Below are 9772 nucleotides of genomic sequence, written 5' to 3'. Positions count from 1 at the left end.
CCGCCGCTGTGGACCCCAGCCCTGCCGCCCCATTGCCCCCCAGTCCTCTGCTGTGTGCCCCGGCCCTGCCGCCCCATCCCCTCCTCCGCTGTGGGCCCCGGCCCTGCCGCCCCATCCCCCCTCCGCTGTGGGCCCCGGCCCTGCCGCCCCATCCCCTCCTCCGCTGTGGGCTCCGGCCCTGCCGCCCCATCCCCCCTCCGCTGTGGGCCTCGGCCCTGCCGCCCCATCCCCTCCTCCGCTGTGGGCCCCGGCCCTGCCGCCCCATCCCCCCCTCCGCTGTGGGCCCCGGCCCTGCCGTCCCATCCCCCCTCCGCTGTGGGCCCCGGCCCTGCCGCCCCATCCCCTCCTCCGCTGTGGGCTCCGGCCCTGCCGCCCCATCCCCCCTCCGCTGTGGGCCTCGGCCCTGCCGCCCCATCCCCTCCTCCGCTGTGGGCCCCGGCCCTGCCGCCCCATCCCCCCCTCCGCTGTGGGCCCCGGCCCTGCCGTCCCATCCCCCCCTCCGCTGTGGGCTCCGGCCCTGCCGCCCCATCCCCTCCTCCGCTGTGGGCCCCGGCCCTGCCGCCCCATCCCCCCCTCCGCTGTGGGCCCCGGCCCTGCCGCCCCATCCCCCCCTCCGCTGTGGGCCCCGGCCCTGCCGTCCCATCCCCCCCTCCGCTGTGGGCCCCGGCCCTGCCGTCCCATCCCCCCCTCCGCTGTGGGCCCCGGCCCTGCCGTCCCATCCCCCCCTCCGCTGTGGGCCCCGGCCCTGCCGTCCCATCCCCCCCCTCCGCTGTGGGCCCCGGCCCTGCTGCCCCATCCCCCCCTCCGCTGTGGGCCCCGGCCCTGCCGTCCCATCCCCCCCCTCCGCTGTGGGCCCCGGCCCTGCCGTCCCATCCCCCCCTCCGCTGTGGGCCCCGGCCCTGCCGTCCCATCCCCCCCTCCGCTGTGGGCCCCGGCCCTGCCGTCCCATCCCCCCTCCGCTGTGGGCCCCGGCCCCAGTCCTCCAGCACCGTCCTGTCCTACCTCACCGATGTCAGATTTTATAGAAATGATTTTATGAGATTCTTCTGCGCCGACGTTCTGGGGCTGAAGCTTCTGGAAACTTCTATTTATATATAGCCAGGTTAATAAATATCCCGATCTGATCGGACCCCCGTCTCCTCTACATGGGGGTCTCCACCCGGGATTTATGCCCCATTCTGAGACTTCTGATTTGTTGGTTGTAATATCGCGCCCTCCCCTCCCCCGCATCATACACATGACTCCAGATGCTGCGGAGATCAATGGGATTTAGATCCGGACTCATTGCTGCCACTTCAGATCTCTCCAGAGCTTTGTTACCATCCATTTCTGGGGGCTTCTTGAAGTATGTTTGGGGTCATTGTCCTGCTGGAAGACCCATGACCTAGGACGCACACCCAGCTTTCTGACAGTGGGCGCTACATTGCCAATCAGTCAAAGTCCTTTGGTAATCTTCAGATTTCATGATACAGTGAAGATCCCCAGTGCCAGAGGCAGCAAAATAACCACAAGACATCTGTGACCCTCCACCATATCTGACTGTAGGTGCTGTGTTCTTTTCTTTGTAGGCTTCAGTCCACTTTCGGTAAACAGTAGACAGATGTGCTTTACCAAAAAGCTCTGTCCTGGTCTCATCTGTCCACAAGACGCTTTCCCAGAAGGATTTTGGCTTACACATGTACATTTTGGCAATCTGCAGTCTATCTTTATGTCTGTGTGTCAGCAGTGGGGTCCTCCGGGGTCTCCTACCATAGCGTTTCATCTCATTCACATGTGGACGGATGGTTCGCGCTGACACTGATGCCCCCTGAACCTGCAGGACAGCTTGAATTTCTTTGGACCTTGATTGGGGCTTATCCACCATCCTGACTATCCTGCGTTACAACCTTTCATCAATTTTTCTCTCCCGTCCACATCCAGGGAGATTATCTAGAGTGTCATGGGGTGTAAACTTCTTGATTATGTTGCCCTCAGTGAACAAAGGAACATCAAGATCTCTGGAGATGGACTTGTAACCTTGATTGTTGATATTTTTCAACAACTTTGTTTCTCTTGTCCTCAGACAGTTCTCTTCTCCTCTTTCTGTTCTCCGTGCTTAGTGTGGCACACACAGACATAATGTAAAGATTGAGGCAACTTCTCCCCTTTTTGTCTGGTTTCAGGTGTGATTTCCATATTGCCCACACCTGTTACTTGCCACAGGTGAGTGTGAACGAGCATCACATGCTTGAAACAAAGTTGTTTTCTTACAATTGTGTCCGGCCCATTTTTTGGAATTTTGTGTGAAATTATGTCCAAATTGGCTTTTTTTTGTGTTGTTGAAATACACACAAAGGAAATAAACCTGTGTATAACCGAACATGGAATTGTGAGAATTGTCTGGGAAATGCTTCATTTTCTGGAACAAGACTTCCAGCTGTGACTGTAGCGGGGGCTTCCACTCCAGAAGGTCAGCAGTCCGGCCCTGCCACAAATCTAGACCCCTGGAGTATACAGTATATAGCATGGGCTGCGTGTATTCTATAGACCGGGGGGCTGCTCACGGTGTCGGCTCATTGTCCTGTATTATTATATGTGGATACTCGAGCTCCGGCCACAAGATTCAGACGAGTAAACCGCGCTGCAGTGATAATAATGCTGCTATAATAATCCTGTGTCCTAATACTGCAGCCCACCCAGCACCGGCCGTGTGTATACAGCAGGGGCGGGGTGTATACTGTGCAGCCTCAGCCTCTGTATACAGCGCGGTCTCTATAGGTGTATACTGTGCAGCCTCAGCCTCTGTATACAGCGCGGTCTCTATAGGTGTATACCGTGCAGCCTCTGTATACAGCGCGGTCTCTATAGGTGTATACTGTGCAGCCTCTGTATACAGCGCGGTCTCTATAGGTGTATACTGTGCAGCCTCTGTATACAGCGCGGTCTCTATAGGTGTATACTGTGCAGCCTCTGTATACGGCGCAGTCTCTATAGGTGTATACCGTGCAGCCTCTGTATACAGCGCGGTCTCTATAGGTGTATACCGTGCAGCCTCTGTATACAGCGCGGTCTCTATAGGTGTATACCGTGCAGCCTCTGTATACAGCGCGGTCTCTATAGGTGTATACTGTGCAGCCTCTGTATACAGCGCGGTCTCTATAGGTGTATACCGTGCAGCCTCTGTATACGGCGCAGTCTCTCTAGGTGTATACCGTGCAGCCTCTGTATACAGCGCGGTCTCTAGGTGTATACTGTGCAGCCTCTGTATACAGCACGGTCTCTATAGGTGTATACTGTGCAGCCTCTGTATACAGCGCGGTCTCTATAGGTGTATACTGTGCAGCCTCTGTATACAGCACGGTCTCTATAGGTGTATACTGTGCAGCCTCTGTATACGGCGCGGTCTCTATAGGTGTATACCGTGCAGCCTCTGTATACAGCACGGTCTCTGTAGGTGTATACCGTGCAGCCTCTGTATACGGCGCGGTCTCTATAGGTGTATACCGTGCAGCCTCTGTATACGGCGCGGTCTCTATAGGTGTATACCGTGCAGCCTCTGTATACAGCGCGGTCTCTATAGGTGTATACTGTGCAGCCTCTGTATACGGCGCGGTCTCTATAGGTGTATACCGTGCAGCCTCTGTATACGGCGCGGTCTCTATAGGTGTATACCGTGCAGCCTCTGTATACAGCGCGGTCTCTATAGGTGTATACTGTGCAGCCTCTGTATACAGCGCAGTCTCTATAGGTGTATACTGTGCAGCCTCTGTATACAGCGCGGTCTCTATAGGTGTATACTGTGCAGCCTCTGTATACGGCGCGGTCTCTATAGGTGTATACCGTGCAGCCTCTGTATACGGCGCAGTCTCTATAGGTGTATACTGTGCAGCCTCTGTATACGGCGCAGTCTCTATAGGTGTATACTGTGCAGCCTCTGTATACAGCGCGGTCTCTATAGGTGTATACTGTGCAGCCTCTGTATACAGCGCGGTCTCTATAGGTGTATACTGTGCAGCCTCTGTATACAGCGCGGTCTCTATAGGTGTATACCGTGCAGCCTCTGTATACAGCGCGGTCTCTATAGGTGTATACCGTGCAGCCTCTGTATACGGTGCGGTCTCTATAGGTGTATACCGTGCAGCCTCTGTATACGGCGCGGTCTCTATAGGTGTATACTGTGCAGCCTCTGTATACAGCGCAGTCTTTATAGGTGTATACTGTGCAGCCTCTGTATACAGCGCGGTCTCTATAGGTGTATACCGTGCAGCCTCTGTATACAGCGCGGTCTCTATAGGTGTATACTGTGCAGCCTCTGTATACGGCGCGGTCTCTATAGGTGTATACCGTGCAGCCTCTGTATACAGCACGGTCTCTATAGGTGTATACTGTGCAGCCTCTGTATACAGCGCGGTCTCTATAGGTGTATACCGTGCAGCCTCTGTATACAGCACGGTCTCTATAGTTGTATACTGTGCAGCCTCTGTATACAGCGCGGTCTCTAGGTGTATACTGTGCAGCCTCTGTATACAGCGCGGTCTCTATAGGTGTATACTGTGCAGCCTCTATATACAGCGTGGTCTCTATAGGTGTATACTGTGCAGCCTCTATATACAGCGTGGTCTCTATAGGTGTATACTGTGCAGCCTCTATATACAGCGTGGTCTCTATAGGTGTATACCGTGCAGCGTCTGTATACAGCGCGGTCTCTATAGGTGTATACCGTGCAGCCTCTGTATACAGCGCGGTCTCTATAGGTGTATACTGTGCAGCCTCTGTATACGGCGCGGTCTCTATAGGTGTATACCGTGCAGCCTCTGTATACGGCGCGGTCTCTATAGGTGTATACCGTGCAGCCTCTGTATACAGCACGGTCTCTATAGGTGTATACTGTGCAGCCTCTGTATACAGCGCGGTCTCTAGGTGTATACTGTGCAGCCTCAGCCTCTGTATACGGTGCGGTCTCTATAGTTGTATACTGTGCAGCCTCTGTATACAGCGCGGTCTCTATAGGTGTATACCTTGCAGCCTCTGTATACAGCGCGGTCTCTAGGTGTATACTGTGCAGCCTCTGTATACAGCGCGGTCTCTATAGGTGTATACCTTGCAGCCTCTGTATACGGCGCGGTCTCTATAGGTGTATACTGTGCAGCCTCTGTATACGGCACGGTCTCTATAGTTGTATACTGTGCAGCCTCTGTATAAGGTGCGGTCTCTATAGGTGTATACTGTACAGCCTCTGTATACAGCGCTGTCTCTATAGGTGTATACTGTGCAGCCTCTGTATACAGCGCAGTCTCTATAGGTGTATACTGTGCAGCCTCTATATACAGCGTGGTCTCTATAGGTGTATATTGTGCAGCCTCTGTATACAGCGCGGTCTCTATAGGTGTATACTGTGCAGCCTCTGTATACGGCGCGGTCTCTATAGGTGTATACTGTGCAGCCTCTGTATACAGCGCAGTCTCTATAGGTGTATACTGTGCAGCCTCTGTATACAGCGCGGTCTCTATAGGTGTATACTGTGCAGCCTCTGTATACAGCGCGGTCTCTATAGGTGTATACTGTGCAGCCTCTGTATACGGCACGGTCTCTATAGGTGTATACCGTGCAGCCTCTGTATACGGCGCGGTCTCTATAGGTGTATACCGTGCAGCCTCTGTATACAGCGCAGTCTCTATAGGTGTATACCGTGCGGTCTCTATAGGTGTATACTGTGCAGCCTCTGTATACGGCACGGTCTCTATAGGTGTATACCGTGCAGCCTCTGTATATGGCGCGGTCTCTATAGGTGTATACTGTGCAGCCTCTGTATACGGCGCGGTCTCTATAGGTGTATACTGTGCAGCCTCTGTATACGGCGCGGTCTCTATAGGTGTATACCGTGCAGCCTCTGTATACGGCGCAGTCTCTATAGGTGTATACTGTGCAGCCTCTATATACAGCGTGGTCTCTATAGGTGTATATTGTGCAGCCTCTGTATACAGCGCGGTCTCTATAGGTGTATACTGTGCAGCCTCTGTATACGGCGCGGTCTCTATAGGTGTATACTGTGCAGCCTCTGTATACAGCGCAGTCTCTATAGGTGTATACTGTGCAGCCTCAGCCTCTGTATACGGTGCGGTCTCTATAGTTGTATACTGTGCAGCCTCTGTATACAGCGCGGTCTCTATAGGTGTATACTGTGCAGCCTCTGTATACAGCGCAGTCTCTATAGGTGTATACTGTGCAGCCTCTATATACAGCGTGGTCTCTATAGGTGTATACTGTGCAGCCTCTATATACAGCGTGGTCTCTATAGGTGCATACTGTGCAGCCTCTATATACAGCGTGGTCTCTATAGGTGTATATTGTGCAGCCTCTGTATACAGCGCGGTCTCTATAGGTGTATACTGTGCAGCCTCTGTATATTGTGCAGCCTCTGTATACAGCACGGTCTCTATAGGTGTATACTGTGCAGCCTCTGTATACAGCACGGTCTCTATAGGTGTATACTGTGCAGCCTCTGTATACGACGCGGTCTCTATAGGTGTATACCGTGCAGCCTCTGTATACAGCGCGGTCTCTATAGGTGTATACCGTGCAGCCTCTGTATACGACGCGGTCTCTATAGGTGTATACTGTGCAGCCTCTGTATACAGCGCGGTCTTTATAGGTGTATACTGTGCAGCCTCTGTATACAGCGCGGTCTCTATAGGTGTATACTGTGCAGCCTCTGTATACGGCGCGGTCTCTATAGGTGTATACTGTGCAGCCTCTGTATACGGCGCGGTCTCTATAGGTGTATACTGTGCAGCCTCTGTATACGGCGCGGTCTCTATAGGTGTATACTGTGCAGCCTCTGTATACAGCGCGGTCTCTATAGGTGTATACTGTGCAGCCTCTGTATACAGCGCGGTCTCTATAGGTGTATACTGTGCAGCCTCTGTATACAGCGCGGTCTCTATAGGTGTATACCGTGCAGCCTCTGTATACAGCGTGGTCTCTATAGGTGTATACTGTGCTGCCTCTGTATACAGCGCGGTCTCTATAGGTGTATACTGTGCAGCCTCTGTATACGGCGCGGTCTCTATAGGTGTATACTGTGCAGCCTCTGTATACAGCGCGGTCTCTATAGGTGTATACTGTGCAGCCTCTGTATACAGCGCGGTCTCTATAGGTGTATACTGTGCAGCCTCTGTATACAGCGCGGTCTCTATAGGTGTATACTGTGCAGCCTCTGTATAAAGCGCGGTCTCTATAGGTGTATACTGTGCAGCCTCTGTATACAGTGCGGTTTCTATAGGTGTATACTGTGCAGCCTCTGTATACAGCGCGGTCTCTATAGGTGTATACTGTGCAGCCTCTGTATACAGCGCGGTCTCTATAGGTGTATACTGTGCAGCCTCTGTATACAGCGCGGTCTCTATAGGTGTATACTGTGCAGCCTCTGTATACAGTGCGGTTTCTATAGGTGTATACTGTGCAGCCTCTGTATACAGCGCGGTCTCTATAGGTGTATACTGTGCAGCCTCTGTATACAGCGCGGTCTCTATAGGTGTATACTGTGCAGCCTCTGTATACAGCGCGGTCTCTATAGGTGTATACTGTGCAGCCTCTGTATACAGCACGGTCTCTATAGGTGTATACCGTGCAGCCTCTGTATACAGCACGGTCTCTATAGGTGTATACCGTGCAGCCTCTGTATACAGCGCGGTCTCTATAGGTGTATACCGTGCATCCTCTGTATACAGCGCGGTCTCTATAGGTGTATACCGTGCAGCCTCTGTATACAGCGTGGTCTCTATAGGTGTATACTGTGCAGCCTCAGCCTCTGTATACGCGGTCTCTATAGGTGTATACTTTGCAGCCTCTGTATACAGCACGTTCTCTATAGGTGTATACCGTGCAGCCTCTATATACAGCGTGGTCTCTATAGGTGTATATTATGCAGCCTCTGTATACAGCGCGGTCTCTATAGGTGTATACTGTGCAGCCTCTGTATACAGCGCGGTCTCTATAGGTGTATACTGTGCATCCTCTGTATACAGCGCGGTCTCTATAGGTGTATACCGTGCAGCCTCTGTATACAGCGCAGTCTCTATAGGTGTATACTGTGCAGCCTCTGTATACAGCGCGGTCTCTATAGGTGTATACTGTGCAGCCTCTGTATACAGCGCAGTCTCTATAGGTGTATACGGCGCGGTCTCTATAGGTGTTTACCGTGTAGCCTCTGTATACAGCGCAGTCTCTATAGGTGTATACTGTGCAGCCTCTGTATACAGCGCGGTCTCTATAGGTGTATACTGTGCAGCCTCTGTATACAGCGCAGTCTCTATAGGTGTATACTGTGCAGCCTCAGCCTCTGTATACGGTGCGGTCTCTATAGTTGTATACTGTGCAGCCTCTGTATACAGCGCGGTCTCTATAGGTGTATACTGTGCAGCCTCTGTATACAGCGCAGTCTCTATAGGTGTATACTGTGCAGCCTCTATATACAGCGTGGTCTCTATAGGTGTATACTGTGCAGCCTCTATATACAGCGTGGTCTCTATAGGTGCATACTGTGCAGCCTCTATATACAGCGTGGTCTCTATAGGTGTATATTGTGCAGCCTCTGTATACAGCGCGGTCTCTATAGGTGTATACTGTGCAGCCTCTGTATATTGTGCAGCCTCTGTATACAGCACGGTCTCTATAGGTGTATACTGTGCAGCCTCTGTATACAGCACGGTCTCTATAGGTGTATACTGTGCAGCCTCTGTATACGACGCGGTCTCTATAGGTGTATACCGTGCAGCCTCTGTATACAGCGCGGTCTCTATAGGTGTATACCGTGCAGCCTCTGTATACGACGCGGTCTCTATAGGTGTATACTGTGCAGCCTCTGTATACAGCGCGGTCTCTATAGGTGTATACTGTGCAGCCTCTGTATACAGCGCGGTCTCTATAGGTGTATACTGTGCAGCCTCTGTATACGGCGCGGTCTCTATAGGTGTATACTGTGCAGCCTCTGTATACGGCGCGGTCTCTATAGGTGTATACTGTGCAGCCTCTGTATACGGCGCGGTCTCTATAGGTGTATACTGTGCAGCCTCTGTATACAGCGCGGTCTCTATAGGTGTATACTGTGCAGCCTCTGTATACAGCGCGGTCTCTATAGGTGTATACCGTGCAGCCTCTGTATACAGCGTGGTCTCTATAGGTGTATACTGTGCTGCCTCTGTATACGGCGCGGTCTCTATAGGTGTATACTGTGCAGCCTCTGTATACGGCGCGGTCTCTATAGGTGTATACTGTGCAGCCTCTGTATACAGCGCGGTCTCTATAGGTGTATACTGTGCAGCCTCTGTATACAGCGCGGTCTCTATAGGTGTATACTGTGCAGCCTCTGTATACAGCGCGGTCTCTATAGGTGTATACTGTGCAGCCTCTGTATAAAGCGCGGTCTCTATAGGTGTATACTGTGCAGCCTCTGTATACAGTGCGGTTTCTATAGGTGTATACTGTGCAGCCTCTGTATACAGCGCGGTCTCTATAGGTGTATACTGTGCAGCCTCTGTATACAGCGCGGTCTCTATAGGTGTATACTGTGCAGCCTCTGTATACAGCGCGGTCTCTATAGGTGTATACTGTGCAGCCTCTGTATACAGTGCGGTTTCTATAGGTGTATACTGTGCAGCCTCTGTATACAGCGCGGTCTCTATAGGTGTATACTGTGCAGCCTCTGTATACAGCGCGGTCTCTATAGGTGTATACTGTGCAGCCTCTGTATACAGCGCGGTCTCTATAGGTGTATACCGTGCATCCTCTGTAT

The sequence above is a fragment of the Phyllobates terribilis genome, unplaced genomic scaffold (genome assembly GCF_046119375.1).
Source record: "Phyllobates terribilis strain yellow unplaced genomic scaffold, ASM4611937v1 Scaffold_14__1_contigs__length_39327217, whole genome shotgun sequence".
Taxonomy (NCBI): domain Eukaryota; kingdom Metazoa; phylum Chordata; class Amphibia; order Anura; family Dendrobatidae; genus Phyllobates; species Phyllobates terribilis.
Note: the sequence above shows the minus strand (reverse complement) of the source record.